Genomic DNA, 16667 nt, shown 5'->3' with positions numbered 1-16667 from the left:
AAGCGCATCTACAAAACTTTTGAATATAGCAGGTTAAAACCTAGGCCTCTTTGCATCCGAGCTTGGAATCATAACCACCTACATTTTCAACGATTGAGCGATGATTTTACGACGAGACCAGCGTGGGAAACACAAAAAGATGAGTGCCTAGTTTTTTCATTATTACATGAAATGACTATTAACTGCGCTCTAATGACACCTGCCACATAATATGACAGTTGTTGCCCGATATCGCAGTATTTAGCAGCGTGAGCAACACCACAATCGTTATTAAAATTTTGACCTTTGTTGTGGTAGGGTTGTTAGACAGCCCCACTGCCCACGTGACAGAAAGAGGCAGAGCGTGCGCAAAGAGCGACCGCTGACAACCAGACTGCAAACCGCAGCGCCAACCAACCGACCAAAATAGGCCCTCTCCATGCAGCGTCGTGCGCTTAAGTAGCCGAAAAGCGACCAAAGAGGACAACCGCAGCCACGCGATACAGAGTCGATCGCAGAGATCTTAACTGAATACAGAGAAGCGACTGGCACCAACGCCGCCACGTATCACTGTATATGTTGCGTCTTTTGTAAACTTTTTCATCTATATTTTCTTACTGAACTTGTTAATAGTGTATGCAATCCAAGGGGAATTCTTTGGATATCAGGTAGCATATCGTTTTATTCGGCAATAACTTAATGATAGAACTTTGCTTTTACCTGGATTCGGTTATTAACCGCTCAGGATACGAAATATTCTTCAGGTCCTATATGGAGGAGGAATCATGTTAGGTACATGTACGATTAGAATGAACCACATCAGGCAATGAAGAAGTTATTCCACATGTACATTACTTATAATCAAGCTACTGCAGTCAGTGTATGGAGACCGAATCACTAGCTCAATGTGGGGGAGGGGGGAAGAAAGGACGATACTAAAATAGTTGAAACCGTGATAACTTTTTTAAAAATCAGATTACTTCCTGAGAATATTTATTTTTAGATCACAGACAATAGTTGGCAGAGGTAGTGGTTCCTGAAACAATATTTCATGTTTATATGATTGATGAATTTCGAAAACTTACTCTGTGTATTCTTGTAACTACAGATTAATATATATGTTTCCATACAGGCCTGGTGAATGTGGCGACCCTGCCAGGAATGCCGACGTAATTGCCAAAGTTGCGTGGAGATGGAGGATCTCATGACGCAAGTTTCAGACTGTTATTTCCGTAGCTAGAAGAGACAGCAGGAAGTAGGAGGCAGGGGACGGGATCAACGTCCTCGCAACGCCGATAATCGCCACCTCGCGGTTCTTTGCCACAAACTCGGCCAGTCCGTGCCGCCATTGATCGAGATGTTTCCATTCAAGTGCCTGCAATTACCGGTCGCCGGCCCCGACGCTCTATTAACGACCCCAAATCTTTCAGCCCGAGTGTCTTTTTATAGCAATTAATTGCTTCCGAGTCACATTATGGCTTCCTTGCACTCTTACACACACACACACACACACACACACACACAAAGAATACCAAAGGAAATAGTTTGCTAACATTACGAGAGTTAGAACACGGCCTTTCTACAAGGCATGTCTACAAAAGAAAGACTCAGGTGCCGAAAGCTGCAGATAAAGTATTTAATGAGATACACACACACGCGTTTTACAATTTTTTCTTCCTCTTCATCATCTTCTTCTACTAACTTTCTTGCTTTGGACTTGTCCTTGCTGTTAGTCTATCCACTGATCTTCTCCTAAAATGTTTATAGGGAAAGTCTTACTTTGGGACTATGGTTTCCGACTCATGCATAAAATCTCTCTTCCATTCATTTTTGTACTATATAGCTTCCGTTCCTGCTAGCTCCTTTCTGGTATGTTTTACAGATCTGAGGAACTACATTTCTGCTGTTTCGAATTTACGTCTTTCTTTATTGATGACCAAAATTCTGCTCTACTTTTTCTCCTCACTTGACCTTTAGGTTTCTTATAGTTAGACAGATGTTTGTTTTAATTATTTTTTTATCTCATCTTGTTCGTAGGTTAAATAACAGCTAGGATGAAATGGACGCTTTTTGATATCATTAGTTCTTTTCCTAAAAGGGCCATTACCTTAGATTTAGTTGTGAAACATTTAAACTTTAGGTGGAGAAACTTATTTACACTTCCTGCAGTTTGTATTCATTTTCTTAAGTAGTTACTCGGTTACCAGCATAAGATAGCGTGTCCACGTACCGTTGGCTTCCTTGAAGGAGTACTCTCATGTTTTGATGTTCTTATAAAGTTACCTACACAGATAGAGACATATTGCTCAAATGCACGATTTAGCTCTTATCTCTGACGGTAACTGTTTCAAAAGCATGTGATGATGATTCTACTATTGGTGTTAAGACTCTGTATTATTTCGAACATTATACCTAATAACATATTACTATCAACACGATCAAAAGCTTTGTCGATATCAACGGAGGAGTTCAGGATGAATTCCCGCTTTTTGAATTATTTGTCTTACTACAAAGACACTGTCACTACAGAGTCATAGTTTTTGGAACGAATGTATTCATCAGTCAAAATGGCTTCCACTTTAGGTTCTTTACTTTGAATTCCAGTACTTTCAACAGTCCTTCCAGGAATCTGCAATCTCTCCAAACATCGATGTCGGTGTTACGTTAAAACCTAACCTTCTTTCCTTTCTCCCTGCAATGTGATTTTCCAAGACTAGGGACCAACGTCACAAAAAAATATTTATTTCACTCCTCTTCCCACAATACGAAATGCACTGTTTACTCGCAAAACGCCTAAATAATATTCCAAGATTTCGGGAAAGCGTTTGATGCAGTGCCCCATTGCAAATCATACATGCATACATACAAACATTCATTAATACTTGTTCCATAGATCATGAATACGACATTTCGTAATGATGTGGAACCTGTGACTTTAACATCAGTTTACTTTACACAAAATAATAATTTTTTTCTTTGTAGTTACTACTTCATATATAAAAATTCATCTATTGAGTAAAAGGAGTTGTCATTCAGAAGTTCTTTTAATGTGTTTTTAAGTGTTGGTTGGCTATCTGTCAGACTTTTAATGCTATTTGGCAAATAACCAAAGATATTTGTGAGAGAATAATTCACCCCTTTCTCTGCCAAAGTCAGATTTAACCCAGAATAGTGAAGATCATCCTTTCTCCTAGTGTTGTAGCTATGCACTTCACTGTTATTTTTAAATTGGAATGGGTTATTGATAACAAATTTCATAAGTGAATATATGTATTGCGAAGGTACTGTGAATATCTCACAAATTTCATAAGTGAATATATGCATTGTGAAGGTACTGCGAATATCCTGAGTTCCTTAAATAAATGTCTACAAGGTGATTTAGGGTGGTCTCCAGCTATTAATCTGATTACACACTTTTGTGCAATGAATACTTTTTTCTTAATGATAACTTACCCAAAAAATGATGTTATAGGAAAACAGTGAATGAAAATAGGCATAGTAGGCTAATTTACTGATATGTTTATGGCCAAAATTTGCAATAACCCCAGTAGTGTAAGTAGCTGAACCTAACTGTTTAAGCACATCATCGATGAGTTCGCTCCAATTCAATTTCTCATCTATGTACACATCCAGAAATTTTGAATATTCTGCCTTAGTAACAGATATAGTCTATTTTTATCAATGGTGTTATGACATTTATTGTACAGAATTGTATATACTCTGTTTTCTCAACATTTAGTGAGAGTTCATTTGCAGAGAACCACTTAATAATCTTTTGAACGATATTATTTGCAATCTCTTCAGCTGATTGTTGTTTGTTGGGTGTGATTATTATACTTGTATCATCAGCAGAAAGAAATAGCTTTTCATCTTCATGAATATAGAGTAGGAAGTCATTAATATATATTAAGAACAACCCTGCAAGACACCATTCTTGGTACCTCCCCAGCTAGAGGACTCTGCTGATTTTTGCAGACTATCTGTACTGTTAATTTCAACCGTCTGCATTCTTCCAGTGAAATATGAATTAAACCATTTGTGCACTGTGCCACTCATACCACAGTACTTAAGCTTATCTAGAAGAATTTCATGATTCACACAATGAAAAGCCTTTGAGAGATCAGAAAATATCCCAATTGGTGATGTTTGGTTATTCGGTGCATTTAATATTTGATCACTGAAAGCATATATAACATTTTCTGTTGAAAAGCCTTTCTGAAAAGCAAACTGATGTTTCGTTAGTACTTCATTTTTACAAGTATATGATGCTGCTCTTGAATACATTACTTTTCCAAGAATTTTGCATAAAGCTGTCAGAAGTGAGATTGCATGGCAGTTGTTAGCATCAGATCTGTCCATTTTTTATGCAATGGTTTAACAACAGCGTATTCAGTCTATCTGGAAAACTGCCCTGTTTCAGTGAGCTACTACAGATGTGGCTGAGAATACTACTTATCTGTTGGAAACAGGCTTTTAGTACTCTGTTGGAAATGCCATCAGTTCCATGTGAGCTTTTACTTTTGAGTGAATTTATTATATTCCTAATGTCTGTAGGGGAGGTGGGTTGAATTTTAATTTTATCAAATTGCATAGGTATTGCCTCTTCCATATACCGCCTTACATTTTTTAATAAATATCTGGATCCTGTTTTCTATACAACACTTAAAAATGATTATTAAAAATGTTTTCTACTCCTGACGTCTTCTTAACAAACTTTTCATTGAATTTGATAGAAATACAGTATTCCTGTGCTTTAGGTTGCCCTGTTTCCCTTCTAGAAATATTCCAAATTGTTTTAATTTTATTATCAGATGTGCTAACCTCAGACATAATACACATAAAATTCTTCATTTGTGTGGCGATAGTGTACATAGTTGCTTTACCTCAATAAAGCACAACGCATCTTGGGAAGAAATCATGCATTATTGAAGTTGCAGAAACAGATCAAAAATACCCTCATGAATAATGCACATTCTTCTGGACCTTTTAATAACTTTCCTTAATACAGTGAAGTAGTTTTTATGATGTATCACTGTCTCTGGATCTTTACTCCTCATAACTATAAGATACATTTACCTTTTCTGTTCACAAGGTATCCCTTTAATAAGCAATGGCTTTTTCGATGGTTTCTTACTATTGTATTTCACTATTTTCTTGGGGAAAATGTTTTCAAACATAATTACAAAGGTATCATGGAATAGGTTAAATTTTAAATTAGCATCAGGTTCCCTGTACACTTCATCCCAGTCTAACTGTTGGAAGCTTTCCTTAAATTTTCAGTTGGTAAATCCTTAACTGAATGAACTACTTTGGAGGACTGTTTTGCATTACTGTAGGGAGCTATGTCAAGTACTGTAACTAGCTGTGCATCATGATCAGACACACCATTCTTAACAGGAAAAGTTTTTATCTGATTAAATTTATCTCTGTCTATAAAAACATTATCAATCAGTGTGCTGCTTTCCAGCACCAACTGAGTAGGTAAATCGATAACTGACATCAAATTGAAACAACCAAGTAATACTTCAAGGCCAAGCTTTCTATCGGACTATTTAAGGACATCCAAGTTGAAATCCCCACAAACCATTTTCTTCCCTCTGCTTGACAGACAGCACAACAAAGAACACAAGTTTTTAAAATATAGTTGAAAATTTCACAATGGAGACCTACACATGGCTACAATTATAAAAGTACCATTATTTAGTTTAAGCTCACATGTATGTACTTATGTATGTTACTCTAAACAAAATTTTCAGTTTCCAAATTTTTTGCACTATGACAGTTTTTAACATATATGGCAACTCCTCTCCATAGGGTCTCTACTTACATGTGATGGAAGATTATATCCACCTGCATTTACCATTTCCATACCTATGACTATTTGGTGTTCAGACAGGCATAGTACCTCTATTCCACCCTCAGTTCCTAATTCTTCTACACAAACAAGAAGTTCATCTATTTTGTTTTTTAATCCCCTCATATTCTAATGAAATATACTAACATTATTTTTCACTGTGATTTTATGAGGATCTTGTGACATACTAACATTAAATTTTCTGTACTGTTATTAGAACTTTGTGATATTTTAACATCTCTAGTACCTGGCTGTCTTAGCTTCTCATTAAGCTTAATTTCAATCAATGCTGGATGATTGAACACTGATCTAGCTAAAAAAGAAGTTCTCCCATTTGTTTCAGTGCCCCTCTTAAAGATTTTGCTATTATCCCAGCCAATTTACCCTTCCATTTCCCATTGAGATGCATGCCATGTCTTGTGAAGTCCCACCTATCAATATCATTAACAGGAACGCATCCTATGCCTGATAAAGCAACTGCCTGAAGCAGCTGATCTAGCTCCATATTGACCCTCCTGACAGAGCTGTTCAATTGGGGCGTATCATACCGCATGAAAGCAGGAGCCAAGCCAACATTTGTACGGTTTGTTGCAGAGATTCTATTTTTATGAGGTCACACTCAATACTGTAGCCCTGATCTCTATCAATACTGTTTCCTGCTCCACCCACTATCACAACATGATTCTGTTTTGTAAAACCCTTGTACAGTGAGCCTACATCCTCTATCACTTGGCTAAGACATGTGCTGGGCTTGAAAAACTTGTGACCTGCTACCTGTCATCTAATTTTTTCTGCAAGATCTGGCCCACATATCTTCCATGGCTACTTCCTAACAACAGAACTTTCCTACTATTTTCCACTTTTTTTTTTTGAAACCGTTGGTTTCCTAGTGAAAGTCTGTTGAGTGCTGACTACACTTACATCTACTAGAGCCTCTTCCTTAGTACACTAAGGTAGCAAGGCAAATCTATTGTTTGTGCCAATGATGAAACTGTCACACAATGTTCTCTTTCAGTGGCCCCTGTCCCTTGCTACCATTTCCCACCTGTCTTCACCCTTCTCCCCCATTAACCTCATCAGTTCCTTCCTAGCGCTATACAGTTCAGTCTTAAGGGCTATAATCTTCCCCTCCTGTTCAGCTATCTTCCTATCCCTTGAACATACTCTGCAATACCATGGAAGAGACCCATTTACTTCCCCAATTCCCATTCCGCTACATTTCCCCCCCCCCCCCCCCCCCCACCCCAATGTAACCATCTGTCGCAACAGCTTCACCGAACCCCAGAACAAACTTTTCTACGGCAGCTCAAACACTTCTCGCTCATGGCTGTTTGCAATATTTTAACAGAATTTATCTAGGCAATAACAGTAATATGCTATAAGTACGGATCACAAGGGTCACTAAAGTTACGTGGAACACTAATATACGTGTATACTATTAATATAATAAAGTAATGCCCATAAACTAACAGTTAAAAATCAAAACATGTACACCCGAAAAATTAGGCCTAAGATTGCTTATGCCCGATATGTTCTTTACGTTTTTTGAAAGGAAATAAAAGATAGAACTTAAAACATTTAATTCCCTGACTAGATTCGGCACTACTAAATATATATGTAATGAAAACAACCTAAATTATTCAATTATTACTTAAGCAAATGTCTTAAAGTTGTATGTAAAACTACGTCAGAAGTATGCGCAAATCGGCCCTTAGGTTATGTGGTTTCTTTTCCCGAGAAGTACTTTGAAACGAGTGAATCCTTCAATAGATAATACAGAACAGAGTCTAAGTAATTTCATTAAAATGTAATATTAACTTAATTGACAGTTCTCATAGAATTAACTACTTATTTTCACGAGCTCAATATTCAAGCGTGTGCGGTCTGCACCAGGGCTTCCAACAAATCGTTAACGAAGGTCCTAGCATACGGAATAGATTCCCGGATATATGGCTGGGTCGAAGACCTCTTACGTGACAGAACGCAGTACATTGTCCTGGTTGGTAAGCGTTCATCAGAGACAAAGATATCGTCAGGAGTACCCCAGTAAAGTGTTTTAGACGCGCTCTTCTTCTCTATACATAAGGGACCTGACAGATAGGGTGAACACCAATGTGACGCTGTTGGCTGATGACGCTAAATGCATGAAAATTGCGTCATTGAGCGACTGTAGAAAATACAGGATAATGTAGACAAAACATCTATTTGGTGTGTTGAATGGCTGCGTGCTCTAAATACAGAAAAATGTAAGTTAATTCTGATCATTGGGAAAACAATCCTGTAATGTTGGACTACAGTATTAGTTTGATGTCCTGCTTGATACAGTCAAGCCGATTAAATATTTAGGTGTAACGTTACAAAACAATATGAAATAAAATGAGGACATAAGGTCAGTATCAGGGAAGGCAAACGGTGAACTTTGGTTTATTCTGAGATTCTTAGGAACGGGTAGCTCGCACTGCGACACATTCTTGAGTGCTGCTCGAGACATCGAAGCAGTGCAGAAGGTTCTGTAGATTCTGTCAACACGGGAGGATTACACAAGTGCTTCATGAACTGAAATGACAATCCCTGGGAGAAAGACAACGGTCTTTTTGCGAAACACTATCGAGAAGATTTACAGATCCGGCAGTTGCGACTAACTGCGGAACGATTCTGCTGCCACCAATTTATGTTTCTCGTAAGGAGCGCGAAGTTAAGATATCTAATTTTAGGGCTCACAGTGAAGCATACAGACAGGTTTTTTTTCCGAGTGGGACAGGAAAGTGAATGACTAGTGGTAGTACAAAGTACATGTAGCATATGGTGGCTTGGGACGTTTGAATGTAGATGTAGCTAGTTAGCAAACGTTATCAATGGTTCAAATGGCTCTGAGCACTATGGGACTTAACATCTGAGGTCATCAGTCCCCTAGAACTTAAAACTACTTAAACCTAACCAACCTAAGGACTTCACACACATCCATGCCCGAGGCAGGATTCGAACCTGCCACCGTAGCGGTCGCGCGGTTCCAGACTGAAGCGCCTAGAACCGCTCGGCCACACTGACCGGCTCAAACGTTATCAGTCGGCAAACTGTACCTTGGTGACAGGTGACGATTCCGAATGTTCGATAACGTCAAACAAGCAGACTACACAGCAACCGGATTTTAATATTTTCTTATATTTATGGCACCTGAAGATCAGACCTCAAATGTAAATTTTCCAATGCAGCTCGATCAACTCTCAAAAGTTCTCGTGAAAATCGACTTTGAAGTTTTCAAGCACGCTGGGTTCGATTCCCAGCTTAACAGAATTTAAAACAAAGGTGCATATTATACGAACGTTTTAATCAAGCGTGACATACATACAGATGGAAAAATATTAATGTGTATTGTTTTAAATTTAAAGTCTTGTTTAACATCTTTTATAAAAGATCGTTAATTAAAAATGTATGTTCGGATTCTTGTGTGCAATACGTAATTACATGGAGTCTGATGTTGTTCCTAGCTAGACACATGTGGCAAAGGCTGGAACCTTTTACTTTATTTCTGACTTAAGCGTAGCTGCTCTAGATTCTGACCATTGCTTTTTCGCAATATAATTTTAAGGTTTATAAAAATTTCATTCTTATGAAGACACGCTTAGTAGGTGCCGAAACCTAGGTCAGTGTACCAAACAGCAACCGGTTGGCTGTACAATCCTATGTTGAAATTATAAAAGCATGAGTTTTTCATCAAAATGGCAATGTACTTGATGAATTTTATATTTGAAAGACGGAAACATGTGATAAGAAATAACATAAACTGGCAGCAGACATTCTCATTGACACTCGAAGAAAATGTCCTCCTTCAGAGTTTACATCCTGATTGGAAATAAATTGTTTCTTAAATAAAGGAAATACAAGTTTCTTCTACCTGTTTTACAGGGGAAGTCTTAGGAAGCTGTACGCAGCAGACCAGTCGCCTGTCCCCAGTATACGAAGAGACATGTATTGGAATGTGCACCACACCAAGCAAGTCCAAAACTCGCTTGAGGCAAGTTGCCTATGTCTGTGTTTCTGTCAGTGCTCTCGTCTTAAAGTGCTACACAACTAAAGGAAATATCAGCACACGGAGCATAGAAAAGTAAATAAGGACTTCTGACAGCATAGTAGATCACGAAATCACAGGAACTGAAGAGAAAAGAGAACATAAAAGAAAAGGTGGAACAAATAAGTTAGAATCGCACGCTTTTTGCAGTGTTTTTTACAGTAAATTTGCTTAAGTTTGGTTGTATCTCCTATTTTTGTTCCTTACCGTGTTTATTCCACAAATATTCCAAGAAATTCAATTTATCAGACTTTTAGGGAGCGTATTGCGTGAATTGTGTGTCCCATGATCCAGGTCGCAGCATTTTGTTTTGTTTTGAGGTTGGGGTTCCATCGACACCGTGACGTGTTGCATAGCGACTCTGTTTATAAAACGCGGCATGTCTCTCCCGGGATCCCAGATGATATGAAATTTACGGCACACAAAACGGTATTTAGTTGTGTCCTCTACCGCACACATATGGCATTCACTTGATCGGAGTAGCTGAACTGAATAGAGTTTAAAGTTTGCAGGAATAATGTGATTTACGACCTTGTACCACGTCGCGTGCACACTCAAAGATAGAACCTTGGACTTTAGACTTTTCGACATGGTTTTCCATTTGTTTTGTGTCAGTTGTCGAAAGATTAAACTCAGCCCAGCTTTTCAGAAATGGTCGAAAAACTTCAAAGTAGATTTTGCGAAAGTTTTTAAGAGTTGCGTCTAACTGCATGGAGAATTAACATTTGAATTCTGAGCTTCACATACCAGAAATATAAAAATTACTAGAATTCAATCGCCGTGTTGTCTCGTTGTTAGTTCACACGGTGAACGACTAGCTAGAAGAAGTAACCAGAGCACTGCAAGGTCGCCGTACGTGTGCAAAATCAGTCAAAAGTGGAAAGCGACAAAACGTAAAACAACTAATAGTCGAACACTATATGAACGGGCTTTGAACAGGAAAGAGGCGGTACGTGACTGCGAGTGCAATTTTAAGCGCAGAACTCCGCCAGAGGGCGCGGACCAAGTACCTTCGGCCTTTGCTGTCCCCAGAGGCTTCAAGGAACTCTCGTCTACTTGCTAGCCGCAGAAGCCGAGACATCATATATACAATGCGGCTTGGCAGTGAAATCGAATCACTGTCGGATACAGGACAAGTCGCCAACAATTTCTCCAAAACATAGAAATTCCACGACTACAAAATACTGTATTCTGTGGGAAGCACCACAGCGCTCCATACAGGGTGTTCGGAAATTTGCGTTACAAACTTGTAGGACGTGTAGAGGGGAATGAGTACATAATATTTTGAACAGGAGCCCATGTGCGGAAACGCACTATTTCCGTTCTACGAAGGTTTCAGTTCAGATGTGTAACGCGTCCATGTCTACTGAGGGAAACGGAAAAGTCTCAGAGCAGCTTTTCCTGCTATGCAATAGGGTAGACACCAAGCCGTATGCTACGTCAGACGGTCACGTGACGTCACTTAATTGTGCAGAGTTTAATTTACGAGACTCCTGCAGAGACAGGAAGATCTACTGGCACGAATTTTGACCACTACACTAGAAATTGAAGAGACATCGGATAGGATGGAGAGTGTGTACCAGAACATGATTCATAGGTACGTGCCTGTAACAACTTTGTGGTCGCCACGTCGAGCCGTTGTTGTAATGCTTCCATGCTGAGTTCTTTTTTGGTTTGGAATGATGTAAACGCGTAATGTTTAAGTGTTAATACAAACAGTGTGCTTAAGTTATACATGGATGTCCGTTATATTTACTTTTTATTTGTTACCTATCAGTCGTATTGCGTCAGGCTTAATTCAGGTACTCAAGCAGAAGTGGATGAGTTATCCGAATTGAAACAGTATTAGAACGAAAACGGTACATTTCCGAACATTGGTTCCTATTCAGAATATTATCTCCTTGTAGAAATAGTAAACAGCCAATTAGTCGCAAAATGGAAGGTTTATTAAAACCCGTTTAGAATCGTTTCAACGTTTATAAAAACATCTTCTTCAAGAGGAAATATTGACATCAGGATCACATGCCGTGGCAGAGGTACGTTAAAATATAGCCGAAAGGTGTTCGTCAAATAGAAAATTTCACATCCACAATAATTAAACATGCACAAAATAGTGGTTGGCATTGGCTACTTCCACATAAATGTACCAAATGACACAACCATGTTGTGAGCGATTTAATTATTATGGATATGAGATCTTGTATTTGACCCACGCCGTTCGGCTATACTTTAATGTACCTCTGCTAAAATATGTAAAGCTGTTGTCAATACTTCCTTCTGGAAAAAGTGTATTTATAAGCATTGAAACAATGGTAAAGCGGTTTTAATAAACATTACATTTGGTAACTAACAGGCTGTTTACTATTCCTACAAGAAGATTTCATCCTACTGTTGCTGCTCCAGTCATGTACAAAATTTCAAAATACTATGAACTCGTTCGCTTTTATGAGACCTAGAAATTTGTAACGGGAATTTCCGAATATTCTTGAATTTCATTAGCAAAGACAAGAGAAGCACCACATAATGGAGAGGTGCAAGAAATATGCTCGTCCTTACTCTAAAAGGAATTGTATGTTACTATGATGACTGATCCTCGTTGTCAATAAAAATACAGGGTGTAACAGGAAAGTATGATCAAACTTTCAGGAAACAGTCCTGACACGTAGAGGAAGAAAACACTGTAAGTTATATGGACGCGGCTCCGAAAACGCTTTACTTCCATGTTAGAGCTCAGTTTCTACGACTCTTCACACATTAATCATCGATTTTGAAACGAAGCCCCATCCGTGAGCAGCACATTTGCACTACAACGAGGAATGACACATAGTTGAATGAACCATTTTCAGGAGTGTGTCCGTGGAGGGAAATCAGCTGCTTATAGTACCTGCACACATTGTACGTGGAACGGATACAGTCACGTGGTCAACATTACTTGCTGCAGCTAATAGTCTTACGCTGACACTAGAGTTGTCGGCAACTGCACGATGAAGTTCCTCCTCTAGTTGAGGTGCCTCGTCCTTCTAGACTTCTCCAGTCGTGGACAATAGGCTCAAATGTTCCATACCTCATAGACGATGATTAATTGCTTCAAACGTCCTCCTGCTGGAGCATTGTCGTTCTGGTAATCTCTCCCGATACGATCGTTGAGCGCCGCAGTCATTACCATCTGCTAATTCGTATAGAAGATGGGCATTTACCAACTCCACATGTGACTACACTGCCAATGCACTGTACCTGAAATCAGGTCCGTGCTACACACTTAACAGTTGACGCGACGTCCTTAATCCTAGCAGAGCAACAAACAATACAGTGAGTCACATTTCAACAGTACCTTTGTTCAATTAGAACAACAAACATTGGAGGTGAACAGAAGACTTACAACTTAATGTACATTTTAACCAAACTTGGTGTAATATATCAACTGTTCTCAGAAACTCAAATTATGGAGTCAAGGGAAATTTTTAATTGTTCTACAACAGTATATATTACAAGAACTGTGGCGGTTGGAATCCCCCGATTTTTAAACAGGTTTATTACAACAAAGCCAATTATTGTTTACAGATTATATTCTTACCGACGTTCCTTGTAGTGTGAAGCGAGTGCTGTCAATCCCTAAAAACATTCTGGTTTAGTTGAATACTATGTGTACATAAAAATATTATGTAACTACGAGGCACTTGGTATTATACACTGATCGCAGGACTTTGACGATACCTTTATGTTATAACCGACAGTCAATAATCATCACTAAAAGTTTCGTGTTTGTTTCAAAATCGCGGAATTATAACGTACAACTGACGTGATAGTATTATTTCCCCTGTTGAAACTGAATTCAATGTTGCTTGCTTTCTTTACGCTAAGCGTTAGTTTCTTATCGACCAATTATAAAAGTCCCTGACTCCTTTGCGAGGAGTTCTACTGTTTCATCTGCAATGATGATACTATTGTCATCGACAAAGAGAATTTTTACCCTAAGCGTACTATTGCTTGGATAGGCATCGATGTATGTAATCAACAAGAATGATCTGAAGGTGGTACCTTGAGGAACACCTATCTTAATCTATACTGAAACTGATAAATGTTTAAAAAGTTCGTTTGATTTGACGATCTCACTAATGGTACATTCAGTTTTCCAAATGTGACCAGAACCATTATCTTACTTTTTGACATTATAATACAGACATGCCAACTAAAATTTTTCCCCGTTGTGTTTACTGTAAATATGATGTACTTTTTTTATACTGTAAATCTTTAGATACTACGTGTCAATTAGACGTGTGATATGTGCTGTTACCTGTATAAATTTTTTGTATTATATTGTATTTATTATGGGTTAACTCCGCCAGAAAAAACAATGTTGTAGGCAGAGAGTAAAGGCTTGTGTAGGAGCGCTGTCTCTGGAGGCGAGTGTGACGTCAGAGCAGAGTGCTTAGGAGACTTACTTGGTAGGGAGACGTAAGAGTGAACATACGAAAGTGTCGTGTACTGTAGGGCCTGTGTGAGGCGCAGCTGTTGTTAGCTAGGCACCAAGAGCATAACAAATATAGATGGATATAAGAAGCTCCAATAATATGAAGAATTGGACATTGAGAATTAAAGTATGCCCGCAGTATTACGTGGAGCAATAGGAAAACTGTAGACGACGATGGAGACGACGGTGTAGCATCTGCAGCGATCTGTGAGGTTGTCCATTTTCGTTCACGTTAGAAACTTTGTAAGGTATTGTCCAGTGACAGTGATATTCGAAGTTAATTTTATTTCAGTAACAAGTGTTGTACGTAAAAACTGTAGTTACCTGATCTTGTCATTACCCTCAGTCAGTGTCACCTACTTAGACTCCCATTCCTTTCCAGTTACTGAATGTCCGAGTGTTGTTGTTTAAATAGCTAAAAGAAAAATTTTAATAGACTACCATCGCCAAGTTTATTTTTTTGCTAAGAAGATAACTGAAAGTAATAACGTAGCCTCAATTAGTAATCAATGTTCTTCAGTAATGTTTAGAGGCAAAGTCATTCTTGCCAATTGCGTCAAGATAAAGTAAAGTAAAGTAAAAAACATCAAAGTATTCTGGCAATTTCAGTTTAAAGAAAAGAATAAATTAAGTTCACATATACCATATCTGTGTCTATTGTAATAACGCTGTTGTGTACTGTCGGGTAAGTTGCTAGCATGTTCGTTTACCAATCATCGAAACAAGAAACACAGGGACACAATGATATTACAACTTACTATTTGTTGAAATAATAAATACAGTCACAAATTCAGAAAACTCTTGCAAAGAAACAAGCCTGACCTTTAAGAATACATATTTTAAGACACATGGCAATGACTTCCTTCAATAGTAGAAATTTTTTTGTAAACTTGGAACTTATGCTTTTACTTGTAACGAAACTTAGTTTTAATATATATATAACAAGAAGTTTTAAGAAAAACTTTATAGATATTCTACTTGTTCAATGCTGGTATCTTAGACATAATTATTTCGTAGAGGTCTAACAAACCTGGCGGCTCCAAAAGGGTTTGAAATCCTTTGAATAGTTTAAAACACCAAAAATATTATTAATAAGCTACAGTTTTAAATCGGAAAAACATTTCTTGAAGGTAGAATACATGCATCAATTACAGTACAGCTCAAACTTAGCAGCTTTTCGCCATTTTGTATCCACTTAGTTGTACTGGCGCAGCCCAGCCGGCTTAGAAAACAACTAGTTCCTTTTGTAGCACACCAACAGACTGTTAGAACACGGCCCGTTTTACGCCAACTGTGAAGCCAGCCAATCTTTTCCACGCAAGATGTTAAGTCAGATATTAACTTACGGACTTGAAAACAGTCAATAAGCCCGAAGTTCTTAAAGGAAATTGCAATACTTTAGAGCACATAACAAGTTTTAATTGCAGTTTTACCCATCAAATGATTTAAGTAGGAGGCCTCCTGAAATACTCTAGAAGTGTGCAAAGTAGTAAAAGCACATCTCATTATTGGGTTAAGATAAAATTACACCTTTAAAATTACAACTAAAACATCTTTGCATAATTTGAACTGCTTGTGCACACAGTTTAACAGAGGTAACCAGTACGTAGTCAAGTACTGCAAGAACCACCGTTACCAGTATTTTTATTGACTCACATTTAAGACTACACACGCTGCTATTCAATACAACATACTTCAAACAACATAACAGACTCTACCACAGTTGCGCTTATAGAACTTGCCAGGCGTTGGGCTTTAAATAAACAGATATTGCCCCAGAAAAATTTCCTGGACGCAAGCTCTATACGTTTTGGACAATTAGCACAGCTTTCGTAAGCTGGACAAAGTAAATTACGTAATAGACACAGGTAGTACTTGCAAGTACAACGGCATCTGCGGGGTGAGGAACTCCCAACACAAATGCGACAGCACATTTCAGATACCACAGCTCGACTGAAAGTTGTAGAGCCTGGAGCTGTCACCGACCACGGCACGACGAGTACTGCAACGACGACGACTGACAGGGTCACTGCCCTCTCTCGGTAATCAGCCTAACTTCCACGGCGTCTCGCTGCTGTGCCGACTCCTCTTCGAATTTTTTTTTTCCTTTATTGGATTTCGATTCCCCCCAATGGGGGCGGGTTGGCACCAGCCTAGTACGCCGTTCTTGAGCCTACAGAATATTTGAAACATAAGAAGATAAGAAACAATAAAAACAGGCGATAAAACGGTGACGTAAAATGTAAAACGGCGGAAAATTGTGAAAAGTTAAAACATAAAACTAATGGTGGGCG

This window comes from Schistocerca serialis, chromosome 6 (genome assembly GCF_023864345.2).
Source record: "Schistocerca serialis cubense isolate TAMUIC-IGC-003099 chromosome 6, iqSchSeri2.2, whole genome shotgun sequence".
In the NCBI taxonomy this organism is placed as follows: Eukaryota; Metazoa; Arthropoda; class Insecta; order Orthoptera; family Acrididae; genus Schistocerca; species Schistocerca serialis.
Note: the sequence above shows the minus strand (reverse complement) of the source record.